This window comes from Tiliqua scincoides, chromosome 2 (assembly GCF_035046505.1).
Source record: "Tiliqua scincoides isolate rTilSci1 chromosome 2, rTilSci1.hap2, whole genome shotgun sequence".
In the NCBI taxonomy this organism is placed as follows: domain Eukaryota; kingdom Metazoa; phylum Chordata; class Lepidosauria; order Squamata; family Scincidae; genus Tiliqua; species Tiliqua scincoides.
The window spans coordinates 54,685,755-54,700,980 of record NC_089822.1 but is presented as its reverse complement, the minus strand read 5'-3'; the positions used below and the strand labels follow the sequence as shown (position 1 = coordinate 54,700,980).

The window sequence follows — 15,226 nt, the reverse complement described above, 5'->3', positions numbered from 1 at the left end:
TGGATAAGATTCCAATGACTGTATACTTTCATTTTCAAAAATATGTTGACATAGCCCCCCACCAAAGGCATTTGTGCAAACTTAGCAGTCATAGAATAAGAGGACAGATTCTCTTATGGATTGGTAACTAGTTAAAGAACAGGAAGCAGAGAGTAGAATAAATAGTAATCTACTGTACTGTAAGATGTGAGACACAAGATCCACCAAGGATCTGTCTTGCAACTGGCACTATATTTGTTGATTAAAATTAAAAAATTAATTTAAATTAAATTAAAAATTTATTCCTAAAATAAACTTGGGTTAGGGATATATAGCAAGGTAGCCATGTTTGCAGATGACACCAAACTATTCACAGTGGTAAAAATCAAACTAGGAGAATGGGCAACCAAATGGCAAATAAGGTTCAGTATCATCACACCAATGATGCCCATTGGGGCAAAAAATTCCAACCCATATACGTTGAAGGGGTCTAAGCTGCTGATGACAAAACAGAAACATCATGGGGCTATAAGCAAATAGTTCGATGAAAAGGTCAAGCAGGAAAGAAAGCAAATTCCTTGCTATGAACCATCAGCAAATGGATCAATTAAGACTACTAATGTTATATTACCTCTATAGAAATCTATGGTGCAGCCACATTTGAAATACTGTCTGCAGCTGGAATTGTCACAGCTTAATAAGGATATTATAGAGCTGGAAAGTTGCAAAAGAGGGTAACCAAAGCAATCAGAGGTCTGGAACATCCTCTTTACAAGGAAAGTCTACAACAGGGGTGCTCACACTTTTTTGGCTTGAGAGCTACTTTGAAACCCAGCAAGGCCTGGAGATCTACCAGAGTTTTTTTTTACAATGTTCGCGCCATCATAACATATAACATTTATGTGTACAATGTATGTTGGTGTACCTTGAGCCCCACTGAGTATAACAGGACTTACTCCTGAGTAGACATGCCTAGGATTAGGCTGTGAGGCTGCAATCCTAGCCACACTTACCTGGGAGTAAGCCCCATTGAGTACAATGGGCCTTACTCCCGGCATTTCCTCCCAGAGGCACCTGAAGGGGGGGGTCGGCACTCCGCAATCTACTCATTTTGCCTCGCGATCTACCGGTAGATCACGATCCACCTATTGAGCACCCCTGGTCTACAACATTTGTGATTTTTTTCCTTGGAAAGAAAGGCAGCACGGAGCATGATTCAGACCTATAAAACTATGCCTGATATGGAAAGAGAAGATAGAGCAGGGTTTCTCAAAGTGTAGGTCACAACCCTATGCACAATGGGTCACGGCTTAGGCCTGCCTTCCTTTTGGTCAGCTCCAAATTGGAGTCATGCCAGAAGCATTGGGAAGGTCCATAGGTCTTTCCTGGGTTGCACCCAGCTTGCAACCCAGTCTATTGGCCTCCACATGGCCTGCGGAAGTATTCAGAAGTGACTTCCAGTTCTTCAATGCAACTTCCAGTTTCACGGGAAGTCACTTTTAGACACTTTTATGGGCCACACGGAGGCAAACAGACTGGGTCGCCAGCACGGCATGATGAGGGAAATACCTCCAGGCCCTGCCAAGAAGACTTTGCAGTGCATTGTGACCCACTGGACGACATGGTGGGTCACAGTTCTGGGAAATTTGAGAACCACTGAGATAGAGACATGCTTTTCTCTCTTTCTCACAATACCAGGGCCAGTGGTCATTCTTTTGAAACTGATTAGCAATAGATTTAGGACATACAAAAGGAAGTACATCTTCACACAGCACACTGTTAATTTCTGGAATTTATTGCCACAAGGTAACTAGCTTAGGTGCCTTTAACAGGGGTTTTGACAAATTCAGAGAATAGGTCTATTAATGGCTACTAATTATGAAGTCTATGTGCTGCCTCCAGATCCAATAGCACTGAATATTACTGCAGAGAAGCAATGGTGGAAGAAAAGTACACTCTTCTCTCCTGTTTGTGAGCTTTCCAGAGGCTGCTGGTAGGCAAATGTAGGAAAAGGAACACTGGACTAGATGGGCCTTTGGCCTGATCCAGCTGAGCTTATCTTTTGTTCATACAGCTGAACAGATCCCTGGGTGCATATGTACATGCATCTTCTGTCCTATAGCAATTGCATTTTATTTGCTTCATTTTAATATTGGGCAACTTTTGGAACAGGTGAACTCTCTCTGGAGTGCCAGAATAAAAGTCAGTAAGAACGGCTCTGTCTTTTGCATATTTGCTATACAGTATATTATCAATTATGGAGGTGCGGTGGCTCAGTGGTTAAAGCCACTGGACTGTCAGCTAAAAGGTCGGCAGCCCAGGATTTCAAGACCCCAGTGCTGCGGAACAGAGTGAGCTCCTGTTACTTGCCTCAGCTTCTCCAATTTAGCAGTTTGAAGACACATAAATGCAAGTAAATAAATAGGTACCACTTCAGTGGGAAATAGCATGCTATGCACTTCAGCATTTAGTCAAGCTAGCCACATGACCACGGAAGATGTCTTCAGACAATGCCAGCTCCCTCGACTTGGAGACAGAGATGTGTACTGCACTCTAGAGTTGGATACAACTGTGCAGGGGAAACCTTTACCTACATTATCAATTATGATAACAGCGTAGATGTCCCTTGTTTCACAACAGTTAATTTAGGGCTGTTATTGTTTTAAGTTAGCATAAGCTTCTCACGACGTTACAGGAATAAGTAATGCTTTCAGTAATTGCTCACTTGACCAGTTCATTCACCACATTCACTTTGACCAAATGAATGGTGAATAGTGAGCTAGGATCATATGCAACAAATCAGCTTCACAGTTCAGGACTTTGAATTTATCTTGATAGTTTTGAGCTAGTCACCACCTTTCAGCCAAAGCTGCCTCACAGGGTTGATGTAAAGTTACTCTGCCACTCTGCACTCCTTGAAAGAAGACCTGAATCTAGTAAAAAGTAATTCTATGCTTTGTGCACACATATACAAATTACTTAGTATACATAAGATTATTGTGCCTATCTAATGATATCAGGAGTCAAAATGTAATTCTGACACACACAAAAATGTTTAGTTAACAAAACCACCACTTTGGCAAGCAAAGACATCAAATCTCACTAACTGATCAGAACCAGACAAAAACCAAGCAAATTACCACAGACAGTGAATGCAGGACAAGACTCAAGTTTTGCCTGAAATGTTTTAAAGGAAACATTAACAAGATATTGCTGATGACCTGAAGTTGTTTCAAAGCTGAGTAAAAGATTAAGAGCACTGTTCTCTCACAGTCTTCACATTTTCCTAAAAGGTATGACACAGAATTGATTCAATCAACAATGTGTGAATTTAGATACTATTGTGTATCATAGTGTCTTATGTTCTCATGTAAAAGTATCCAGTTTCTACAAGGTAATTGCCATTGCTTTCATATATAATGAAATACGACTGGAGACTAAAGCAACCACATTATCACACAGAAGACGATTCCTTTTAAAGTATTAATCAGAAAATCAGACTGTAAAAGACATCTTCATTATCCACTGATGTCTGTGTCACAATTAGTGCACATCTATACCGCTACTAGTCTCAGGTGATTATGCACTCATTATAGAGTCTCATCACAACAGCAAGCTGGAGCTGAGGCAGAGAAGTAATATATTTACACTTACTAACATGCAAAGATTTTCCCATTTTACTCAGGTTAAAAAGGTTTAAAAATTATTGCAATGTGGGTAGGCATACCCACAAAGTAGGTAGTCAATGTTGTAAATCTTGACTATATTAATCATGAACTCAAAAAGGCAGTGCTCAATTCAACCTGCATCTTCTCTGTCAAAACTGACCTATTTCTAGTCTCTGAATCCATTTATAAATCTAATAACACAGAAGTTTGCACACATGGCCCAGTATACAGAACAAATTTATTTCAAATATTAACTGCTCAAAGTCCTGATAGTGAGATAAAATCTTCATGTTCTAATACAGTTTCGCCCTGAATTCCAGTTGCTAAATAGCAAACAGGAGAGGCTACTGCCTTCGTGCCCTTCTTTTGTGGGCATCACAAAAATGCTCAGTACACTCTTAAAAACAAGATGGATTTGATGAACCTGTAGTCTTATCCAAATGGCTTCTTCTTACACTGGCTTGTAGAGTGAGCCTTCCCAACCCTCATACACATGCATACATTGACTGCTCATGACAGTAAAAAGTTAACAGTACAACATTATCAAAGGATTGTCCTAATCTTGAAAAACAAAAGTGTACCCTGTCTATTCTCTGCCCCTTGAAAAAATATTTAAGGCTATATACCAGTGATTTTCAACCTTTTTCATCTCATGGCACACTGACAAGGCACTAAAATGGTCAAGGCACACCACCAGGTTTTTGATAATTGACAAAGCACACCATGCTGCCAGTGGGGGCTCACATCTCCCATTGGCCCTATTAATAAATGACCTTCCCCCAAATTCCTGTGGCACACCCACGGCACACTAGTGTGCCATGGCACAGTGGTTGAAAATGGCTGCTATATGGCTGCTATAACAATGCTTTGTTCAAAACTTTAATAGTTTTGAGAACAGTCAAAGGATTTATTGAGCAATTCTACTAACCATGGGAATCAAAACATCAATAGGCTGGATTCTGGTAAGATTACTGTATATGCTGTTACACCATAACTTTCCAAGAATTATTTTGACCCATGCTTTGTCACTACCTACTTTTAAAATGTATTGAGTGTCACAGGCACAGCACAGAAAACATCTGAAGCTATTTAAAACAGTTATTTCAACAGACAACAAGAAAAGTGTTTTCCTGTTCTAGGTCCAATTTACACATACCATAATGTGCAAAACTACACTTTTTTCAATACTGTAAACAAATACATAAAAAGTTTTATGAAAAGTTATTACATGGCACAAGTTATAATGCAGGATCTGTTTCAAGATTTGTCACATAGCCTGGCCTACTAAGAAACCATATCAAATCTGACTAGCTTAAATAATATGGGAAGAACACAGGGGACCATGAAGTGAACTTGATAAAAACTATTATTGATAAGAGTTATCATAAACATTTTAGGACTGGTTAATTTTCCTGCAAACAGTGAAATATTATACACTGGATGTTGTATATTAATTCAAGATTTATATTTTATTTTATCTACTGATTCAGGTTAAGTTCTACTGAAGTATGTGATCCTTCATCATCATCATCATCATCATAATACAACAGATATTTATATACTGCCTTTCTTGGTTGTCAGATTTCTCCTCAGACTTTAATCCAAGGTGGTTTACATAGGCAGGCTGTTCTAAACCCCCATAGGGATTTTTACAATTAAATAGTTCCAGTCTTTCATAGAACTCCTTGTTCCAGCTGGATTCCCGGTCTGGCCTCTCTCTGGCCCTTGGCCTCCCACGCGCCACTTGACAGCAACTCCTCTCTGCCACCGAGGGTCAGCTCATCAGTATATCAGCGTGTTGTCAGTTCTCGGATACTTCCAGTTGTTTCGAACTGGCATCCTCAGATCTTCCGGCATACAAGGCGGCAGCTCTACCAACTGAGCCAGACCTCCTGCCCATGACCATAGCATACACTTCGTGACCATAGCATGATCATACCATGACCTTCATGACCATAGCATACACTTTTAGTGGGAATCCTTAGGTTGTATCTTAAGAGGTGCCAGAGAAGCAAACTTCCCCATCCCCTCTTACACCCAATAGTCCTCTATGCCCCTGCCATGGAGGGTCAGGAATCGCTACAAAGCAGGATTATGTGGAACATGGAGGACTCTGACTGGCAACTGTTGCACATGCATACGCACCCTCCATTTCCCCTTCTCCTATGCTTCCAGGTGCAAAAGAGAAGCATAGGATACAACCCTTAGTTGTTTTAAAGAGAGAGAGCACACACTGTACCTGCTTCAAATGTTACGGTTTTAATAGGCTAAAGATTAGATCTATGGAGATGGCCTAGCATTATTATTTATCCATTTTGAAACTATAGTTGTATAACTATCTGGTAAGTTTGCTATGCTTCTGGTGATTGAGATCCCATATATACCTGTGGTAAGATTTTCCTTTATGAGAAATCAAACTTCTTTAAACTTCTTTAAAAAACTTAAAAAAACTTAAAACTTATTTAATAAAACTGCAGATTTCTTAACTTTGCACACATTCCTTTGAGTAAAGCAGTGAAAACTGGGAAAAAAGGAATTAATCCAAAGTGTCAAGCACCAAGGCATGCCAAATAATCTGGACATGACACACAAAAATTGCAGTTTCCAGAGTGATAGCTGTGTTAGTATGTAGAAACAAAAACAAAGAATCCTGTGGCATCTTAAGACTGAGGCTGCAATCCTATACATACTTACCTGGCCCCACTGAATACTATGGAATTAACTTCTGGGTAATCACCAATAGGATAGCATTGTAACACATTTATTGTATTATATGCTTTCATGGACTACAATCTATTTCATCAGATGCATAAAGTAGGAAGGCATATACTGTACATGCACGGCTAGAGAGAGAAAAACGGAAACCAGGAGTGTCAAGTAGTAGGAAATGAAAGTGGCCTAGCCTCTGATAAGCTTAAAAATATAACATAAGGTGAAAATTCACAACTGATAGTAATCTTATAACAACGCCAGGGCCGCTAACTATACATGCTTACCTGGGGGTGAGTCTCATTAAACTCAATGACCTTATTTCTGAACAGATATGCATAGGATTGCATTATAAATTAATTAACTATCCACTGTGTTTTTCTTTAAATCAAACAATTTTGGATATGACAGTTTCAAATAAATAAAAGCTGTATTTTAAAGCATTCATTCTACCAAACTCTTCAGAACAAAAATCAAGTTAAATTGTCACTTTCAAAGTACAACATTGATTTGTAAGTAATTAACTCTTAGGGACTGCAGGATGCATTAGCCAGCGCAGCAGCAAGCTTAGTAATGCCAATCCTTCGAACATAGGAGTAGGCCTACAAAAATAGACCTCTTAAGTATTGTTTGCAAGGCTGCAGTCAATTATTCGCAGCTACAAAAGAATGCCTAACAATCGAGAGAGTAATGTGGCATTACAGGAAACGGCTGGCTCTCCAGTGAGTACAAAAAATCAGTACTGTAATGATCCAAACAGACCACTCTACCTTGATATTCCATAGAGACAGAGGGAACGAGAAGGGCCAAGCATCAGCAGCAACATATGCTCTTCTTATCCAGATAATAAATCCCAACTGTGGAGCCTCATCTTTTCATAGGGGAAAAAGGAATCACTGTGATTCCCTTGTCTGCTTTCTGGTTGGAGGAGCCAAACCATGAACCTTTCCCTCACCCCTTCCTTCCACCCCATTAACACTCCTCTGCAAGAAGATGGGCAGATGTGTGTGTGCATTAGAGTGAGTATGAGCATTAGGGAGAGAGTGTGTGAATGAGTGTGAGAGTCTGTGTGTGTGCTTGCATAAGTCTGTGTGTGAACAAGTGTGAAAGTGAATGAGTGAGAGGGAGAGTGTGTGTGAATGTGTGTATGAATGAGTATGAGAGTGAATGAGTGAGGAAGAGTGTGTGAATATGAGTGTGTGAGAGTGAGTGTGAGAGAGAGTCTGTGTGTGAAAGTGTGAGGGAGAGTGTGAATATGAGTGTGAATATGAGTGTGTGAGAGTGAGAGTGTGTGCAAATGAGTGAGAGTGAATGAGTGTGAGGGAGAGTGTGTGAATATGAGTGTGTGTGAGAGTGAGAGTGTGAGTCTGTGTGTGAATGAGTGTGAGAGTGAATGAGTGTGAGGGAGAATGTGTGAATATGAGTGTGTGAGAATGAGTGTGAGAGTCTGTGTGTGTGTGAGAGAGAGTGAATGAGTGGGAGGGAGCAAGTGTGTGAATATGAGAGTGTGTGAGAGTGAGTGTAAGCAAGAGTCTGTATGTGAATGTGTGAGAGAGTAAATGAGTGTGAGTCTGTGTGTGTGTGAGAATGAGTGCAAGAGTGTGAATGAGTATGAGTGTGTGACAGCGTGTGCTAACATGTGAGATTTCCACCCTCCTGTATTACATGGTCCCTTCCCCTCCACGCAGCCTGCCCACAACACCAGAGACTGACTCACAGCAAGGAAAGCAGCACCACATAACGTCTGTGCTCCCACCCCAAGCCAGCCAGATCTGGCGCTCCGGGTTCGCTCTCTTGTGACAGGAGGAGGAGGAGGAGACCGACCACCCGCCACCCACCCAGCGACAACATTCCTCCCAGCCACGGGTAGGGCCCGATCCCCCCCCGTCTGCCAGGCTTCTCCATTGTGCACCGCTGAAGGAGACCCTCCTCTTCCTCCGCCGTCTCTCCCCGCGCCGCGTTCCGAGGGACCTACCTGCAGGGAGGCAGCGGGCGAGGAGGGAGACGCGGCCGCCTCGGCCTCGGCCTTGTCCTTGTCCTTCCGTGGCAGCGGCGGGGGAAGGGCGCAGGTGCCTCGGGCGCGGGGGGAGGAAGGACGGTTGCGCTGCACCCGCAGCCAGGGAGAGGGGAGGGGAAGGAAAGGGGAGGAGCCTCCGCGCTCCGGGTCTGCTGAGGAAGGGGGGGAGGTGCTCTCGGAGTCCAGGAAGGCAGCAACGGTGCGTCGTAGCTGCCGCTCCTCCTTCTTCTTCTGCCCGCGGGAAGATGGGCAGAGCGAAGCCTGACGGGACGGAGGGGGGGAGGCTCCGGCTCAGTCAGCAACTCTCCCTCTGGCCCAGCGTTCTCGCCCCGCCCCCTCGTCGTACAAGCAACGGCCGCAGCGGCTCATCGGGCAGGGAAAGGGCGGGGCCTGTCGAAAGGGGCGGGGCCTCCATAGCGAGCCGGCCATGAGGAGGAAATTGAAATCTATGGGGGGGGGGAAGTGGGCGGCCCGGCTCTTCAGTGGCTGGCGCGAGGGGAGATGGGAGGGGCTTCAGGGAACGTGGCGGAGGCGAGGGGCGGGGCCAACGGGCGCACGCGCAGGTAGAGGCTCAAAGACTCGTCTTACCATTAAGACGGGCAGGAGGCATGGCGAATCACCGTGGAGGCGGCCGGCCGGCCGGCTTCTCCGGTTGAGGCCGTTGTGGGGGAGGGAAGAAGAACGTGTGCAGGGGTTGCCTGGAGTCTCCTGGTGGCCTCTTTCTCCTCTCACCAAAGCAGCAGCTAGTCCTGTCTACATGCAGACCAGCTCTGCAAGCGTGACTTCCATGTTTTCTTGGCAGTAGTGCAAGGCTTGCCACCTCTGGTTCCCAACCTGGGGTACGTGTGCCCCCCTCCAGGCAGGGCATGCGGTGGAAGGTGAGGCAGAGCCTCCCCTCCAGAGTCCTTCAAAAAGCACTGCCGCCATGTGAGGCACGCACAACCCACGCACAAAGCACGTGAGTGCTTGGACGCTTCACATAGTGACAACTCCAGTGGGGAGGCTCTGCCTCACCTCCCACAGTGGTGGCGGTTTCCAATCCAGTGGGGAGGCACTGCCTCTCCTGCCTCACCTCACACAGTGGCAGTGCTTTTTGAAGGATTCTGGTGGGGAGGCTCTGCCTCTCCTGCCTCACCTCACATGGTGGCAAAGGACTCTGGTAGGGAGGCTCTGTCTCTCGCCTCACACAGTGGTGGCAGTTTTTGAAGGACTCTGGTGGGGAGGCTCTGCCTCTCCTGCCTCACCTGACATGGTGGCAAAGGACACTGGTGGGGAGGCTCTGCCTCACCTGCCTTGCCTCACACAGTGGTGGCAGTTTTTGAAGGACTCTGGTGGGGAGGCTCTGCCTCATCTGCCTCACCTGACATGGTGGCGGCACTTTTCGAAGGGCTCCAGTGGGGAGGTTCTGCCTCACCTGTCTCACTTCACAGGGTGGTGATGTTTTTCAAAGGACTCCATGGGGAGGCTCTGCCTCACCTGCCTCCCCACTCACCACACATCCCTGCCCCCAAGGGTACTTGTCAGGACCTTTAGCAGTACCTGGAGAAAGGGTTGCGTAATGGCAGGAAAAGGGAGGTCTGTATTAGAATGCCTTGTAGGGCTTGCAAGGCAAGAAGGGAGGCAGCTGCAAAAGCCCCTCCAACTGCTAGCTACTGGTCATTAAATTATGTATTATCAGATCTGGATCAGTAGTTAAAAACACATAAATTTGAAATAGCAACTATATTAATTAGAAACATTTTGGTAATATGAGGGGTACAGTTTATGGAAATGGGTTGCCAAGGGGTACATGAGTGTAAAAAGGCTGGGAACCACTGATGTAATCTTTAGTGTGTGTTTACTCAAAAGTAACTCCAGATGAAAGCAGTATAAGTTGCTCTCAAGTAAAGGAGCAATCCTAAACCCTTATGTCAATGCTTTCCAGCACTGGCATAGCGGTGCCAATGGGACATGTGCTGCAATCCTGCAGTTGGGTGTCACTCAGGGAGACCTCCTCAAAGTAAGGAAATGTTTGTTCCCTTACCTCAGAGCTGCATTGCCCTTATGTCGGTGCTGGAAAACCCCTAACACAAGGGATTAGGATTGCACCCTAAGTGTGGTAAGGGTTACCACTTTGAGCGCCCTTTAGAGAGGAAAACGGGATACATATAAATAGATGAATAAATTACAGCCTAATCTTTGGTCTTTTTTGAACCTGGTAGTGGTTCCTGCAGGATGTGTTGTCGGAATATACTTTATAACTGCTTTTCATCAGCTGATGCTGTTTGGGATGCCCAATAGGATTGGGCTGTCTAGGAGTTGGATCAACTCACCTGTGAATAGTGCTGGCAGGACACCAAACTAGACTGCAATTGAAAAAAATGAACAGCTATTCTTACAGAGGTAGATAAAAACATGAAGATGTTTTCTACTTACGTTGTGATACATTGTACTTTTATTATGGAGCTTTGTAACCTGCTTTGGCATGAGAGAGTTGGGATATAAATTTTTCAGATAAATAAAATAGATGCGTATGTGCAACCTCCTGATTTTAGAAATGGGCTATGTCAGAATGCCAGATGCAAGGGAGGGCACCAGGATGCAGGTCTCTTGTTATCTGGTGTGCTTCCTGGGGCATTTGGTGGGCCGCTGTGAGATACAGGAAGCTGGACTAGATGGGCCTATGGCCTGATCCAGTGGGGCTGTTCTTATGTTAAAGGGCTCCTGGCCTAAACTTGGTTCTATGGACTTCTTACCACTACCAAAATGTGATGCTTTTATCCATGGCATTGTGGTAATGTGAGGTTAACAGTGTGATCCTGTCCTTGAGTTATGCCTACTGGAGAGGCATAGGATTCCTGCACTGGCAGAACACAACACTATATCAGCATAACTGCTATGCCAGATGGACACCAGATGCAGACAGTGGTAAGGGTAAGATGCGTAGAATTGGAAATGTATTAAGGAAAGAGCAAGGCTTCACCAGAATCTTATGCTTGCACAGGGATTAGTCCTGTCTGCAATGATACTATAATGTTACACCAATGAAAAAGGTAGTGTATAATAAATAAACATTTTATTCTATGTAAATAAAAACACTTCCACTAGAATCAGGGGAGGGGCTAAACTAATCCCTTTGTTGTTCTGTCAGAATTTGCTTCACAACAAAACACTTGTCATTTAAAGTGGGGTATGTCATCTAGTCTTGCTGCTGTTATTATGGTTAGCTGATGAATCTGTTGATTGCCCTATCTGTAGTTTTTTATCTTGTCTATCTTCCTGTAGCAGCTACTTTGATATTTTCCAGAAGTAGAACCTGCACTATCCTCTGCTGTTTCCAAATGCACTGCTATTGTTCATTGAACTACTTACCATTATGTATTATTGCCTGCTGGAAGCTTGTGCATGCATGTTCTTCCTTCTTTGCTCATGTGTCCCTCTCCTTTGCAAAATGCTTATTTTTCTCACATAGAGAGGAACAAACATAGATGATAACATGTTCTTAATACAGATACACTGGGTACTTATGTGTGAATCATTGAACTGTGGCAAGGCTGAGTTTGCTGGGTGTTTGTAGTAGGCCCCATACCCATTGGCTATGGCAGTGGTATTCAAACTTTTCCGGCCAGTGGCTCCCTTGATCCCTGTGGCTGTTGGCCGTGACTCCCCATCCTGAGGTCTGTTCCTGAGGTCTGGAAGTGACATCATTAAACAGGAAGTGGCCAGAAACATTAACTATATTAAATATATTAAATATAAATATAATATTATATTATGTATATATATATATATATATATATATAATAATATTATAATATAATAAGTATCTATTAACTATATCAATAATTATATTAATATCTAATTTAATGCAGATCTTAAAAATATATTATTATTACACAGCAATATATATGCTTTATAAATGATCAGCTGCTGGTCACTGTTGGAGACAGGATGCTGGAGTAGGTAGATTTTGTCTGGTCCAGGAGGACTCATTTTTTTAAACTTTGTAAGCATACCAATAGAATTGTTTTATCAAATGAACTTTGGGAACAACCAGTCTGACCAACATTACACACACACAACCCTGTGGACCCCAATCCAACTAGTCATTTCTCCCATTCTCCTTGGATAGGATTGAACCCTTTATTAATTTAATGAAATTAAATTTTTCCAGCAGCTGGTGGAGAAAACAAAAATAGACCCTGAAAATATATCAGAGCTGATAAGGGTTTGGTTAGGAAGCTGATTTGTCTCCTATACTAGGAGATGCACACCTCAAGCCTATGCATGTCTACTCAGAAGTAAGTCCCATTAGAGTCAATGGGGCTTACTCCCAGGAAAGTGTGGATAGGATTGGGCTGGCAATCACTTCAGCAATGGCTGATAAGTATTCCCTTCAAACAGCAAGATTCATCACTTTAAAAATGCAGCCTTTCCTCTTCTGTCAAACAACAAGATTAATAAATCCCTTTAAAAACAGTACCCTTTTTCTGCTCCTGGCCAAGTAAAGTGTGTGCGTGTCTCTCCCCTCCCCCTTTGCCAACTGCATGGAAGCAACTTTAAGACCCCTGGGAAGCATTTTATTTGGGGAGGGGGAGGAAAGCTGGAAAGTTTGGAGATTGAAAGGAGGGAGTGGAAGAGGGAGGGGGTTGAAAAGAGAGATTTCACTTTGATGAGAAGCGATCAGGCTGGGAACTAGGAACCAACCAGACAAGGATCAGCGAGGGTTAAGGACTGCAAGCTGAGCATGCTCAGAAGAGGGCGGGGCGGCAGCAGCCACTCTTGCAGCTGAGCAACTCCCATTTCTTCTGCTTTAAAAAAAAGTGCAGAAGACGGACTTGTATTCTGGCGAGGGGTGTGACTGTATCGCTGCGAGAGGACATCCCAAGCCTTCCCTTTGAGTTCCTGGCACCACCCTAAAGAGTCGCGCCTCACAGTTTGAATAGCACTGGGCTATGGAGTTGATATTATTGCGACTGGAAAAACGGCCATCTTTCCTTCCCTGTCTGATTGGCTATTTTGCAGTCAAGCATTACTAGTGCTACAGACTGCTGTAGCTAGTTGTGTTTGGCTGCTATATGATTAAAGGCATTGTTTGATGAAAACACTGGAGCTTATTGCTTCAAGGTCACCGGCTGTCCTAGCTGTTGGGCCACAAAGGCCTCTGATAGGAACATTCTGCCAAGAAGAACTTGTTCCATATGGTTTTGTGGGGAGGGTGGAGGAAATAAGTACTAAGTTCCATTATATCATCATGGTGCCATTGCTGACATATGTGAATTAGTACATTGCTGATGTATGTGAATCCTGCAAAGTAGAGATTGAAGGTGGGTCCGACTCCACCTTAGAATCTCTGTGGGTTAAATTACCAGGCTTGTGCAGCGATGTAATACTGGGGGCGTGCTATCGTCCTCCAGACCAGAAATCTGATGGGGACCTTGAAATGAGGAAACAGATCAGGGAGGTGACAAGGAGGGACAGGGTTGTAATCATGGGGGACTTCAATTATCCTCATATTGACTGGGTCAATTTGTGTTCTGGTCACGATAAGGAAACCGGATTTCTTGACGTGCTAAATGACTGTGGCTTAGATCAGCTAGTCACGGAGCCCACCAGAGGACAGGTGACTCTGGATTTAATATTGTGCGGTACGCAGGACCTGGTTAGAGATGTAAACGTTACTGAGCCATTGGGGAACAGTGATCATGCTGCGATCCGTTTTGACGTGCACGTTGGGGGAAGAATACCAGGCAAATCTCTAACAAAAACCCTTGACTTCCGACGGGCAGACTTCCCTCAAATGAGGAGGCTGGTTAGAAGGAGGTTGAAAGGGAGGGTAAAAAGAGTCCAATCTCTCCAGAGTGCATGGAGGCTGCTTAAAACAACAGTAATAGAGGCCCAGCAGAGGTGTATACCGCAAAGAAAGAAGGGTTCCACTAAATCCAGGAGGGTGCCCGCATGGCTAACTAGCCAAGTTAGAGAGGCTGTGAAGGGCAAGGAAGCTTCCTTCTGTAAATGGAAGTCGTGACCTAATGAGGAGAATAAAAAGGAACATAAACTGTGGCAAAAGAAATGTAAGAAGGTGATATGGAAGGCCAAGAGAGACTATGAGGAACGCATGGCCAGCAACATTAAGGGGAATAATAAAAGCTTCTTCAAATATGTTAGAAGCAGGAAACCCGCCAGAGAAGCGGTTGGCCCTCTGGATGGTGAGGGAGGGAAAGGGGAGATAAAAGGAGACTTAGAGATGGCAGAGAAATTAAATGAGTTCTTTGCATCTGTCTTCACGGCAGAAGACCTCAGGCAGATACCGCTGCCCGAACGGCCCCTCCTGACCGAGGAGTTAAGTCAGATAGAGGTTAAAAGAGAAGATGCTTCAGACCTCATTGATAAATTAAAGATCAATAAGTCACCGGGCCCTGATGGCATCCACCCAAGGGTTATTAAGGAATTGAAGAATGAAGTTGCAGATCTCTTGACTAAGGTATGTAACTTGTCCCTCAAAACAGCCACGGTGCCAGAAGATTGGAGGATAGCAAATGTCACGCCTATTTTTAAAAAGGGAAAGAGGGGGGACCCGGGAAACTATAGGCCGGTCAGCCTAACATCCATACCGGGTATGATGGTGGAATGCCTCATCAAAGATAGAATCTCAAAACACATAGATGAACAGGCCTTGCTGAGGGAGAGTCAGCATGGCTTCTGTAAGGGTAAGTCTTGCCTCACGAACCTTATAGAATTCTTTGAAAAGGTCAACAGGCATGTGGATGCGGGAGAACCCGTGGACATTATATATCTGGACTTTCAGAAGGCGTTTGACACGGTCCCTCACCAAAGGATACTGAAAAAACTCCACAATCAGGGAATTAGCGGA

At 44.1% G+C, this 15,226-nt stretch overlaps 1 protein-coding gene across 4 annotated transcripts in view; it reads right to left on the bottom strand.

Moving 5' to 3' along the window:
- The window catches only part of CSNK1G3 (casein kinase 1 gamma 3), an 83,982-nt gene extending 75,366 nt beyond the window's left edge, over window positions 1-8,616 (bottom strand). For all 4 annotated transcript variants that reach the window (XM_066614011.1, XM_066614014.1, XM_066614013.1 and 1 more), the window contains exon 1: window positions 8,332-8,616. The gene's annotated coding sequence lies outside the window, so the exon portion shown is untranslated. The remainder of the gene's footprint in view (window positions 1-8,331) is intronic.
- Between the last annotated feature and the right edge of the window lie 6,610 nt (window positions 8,617-15,226).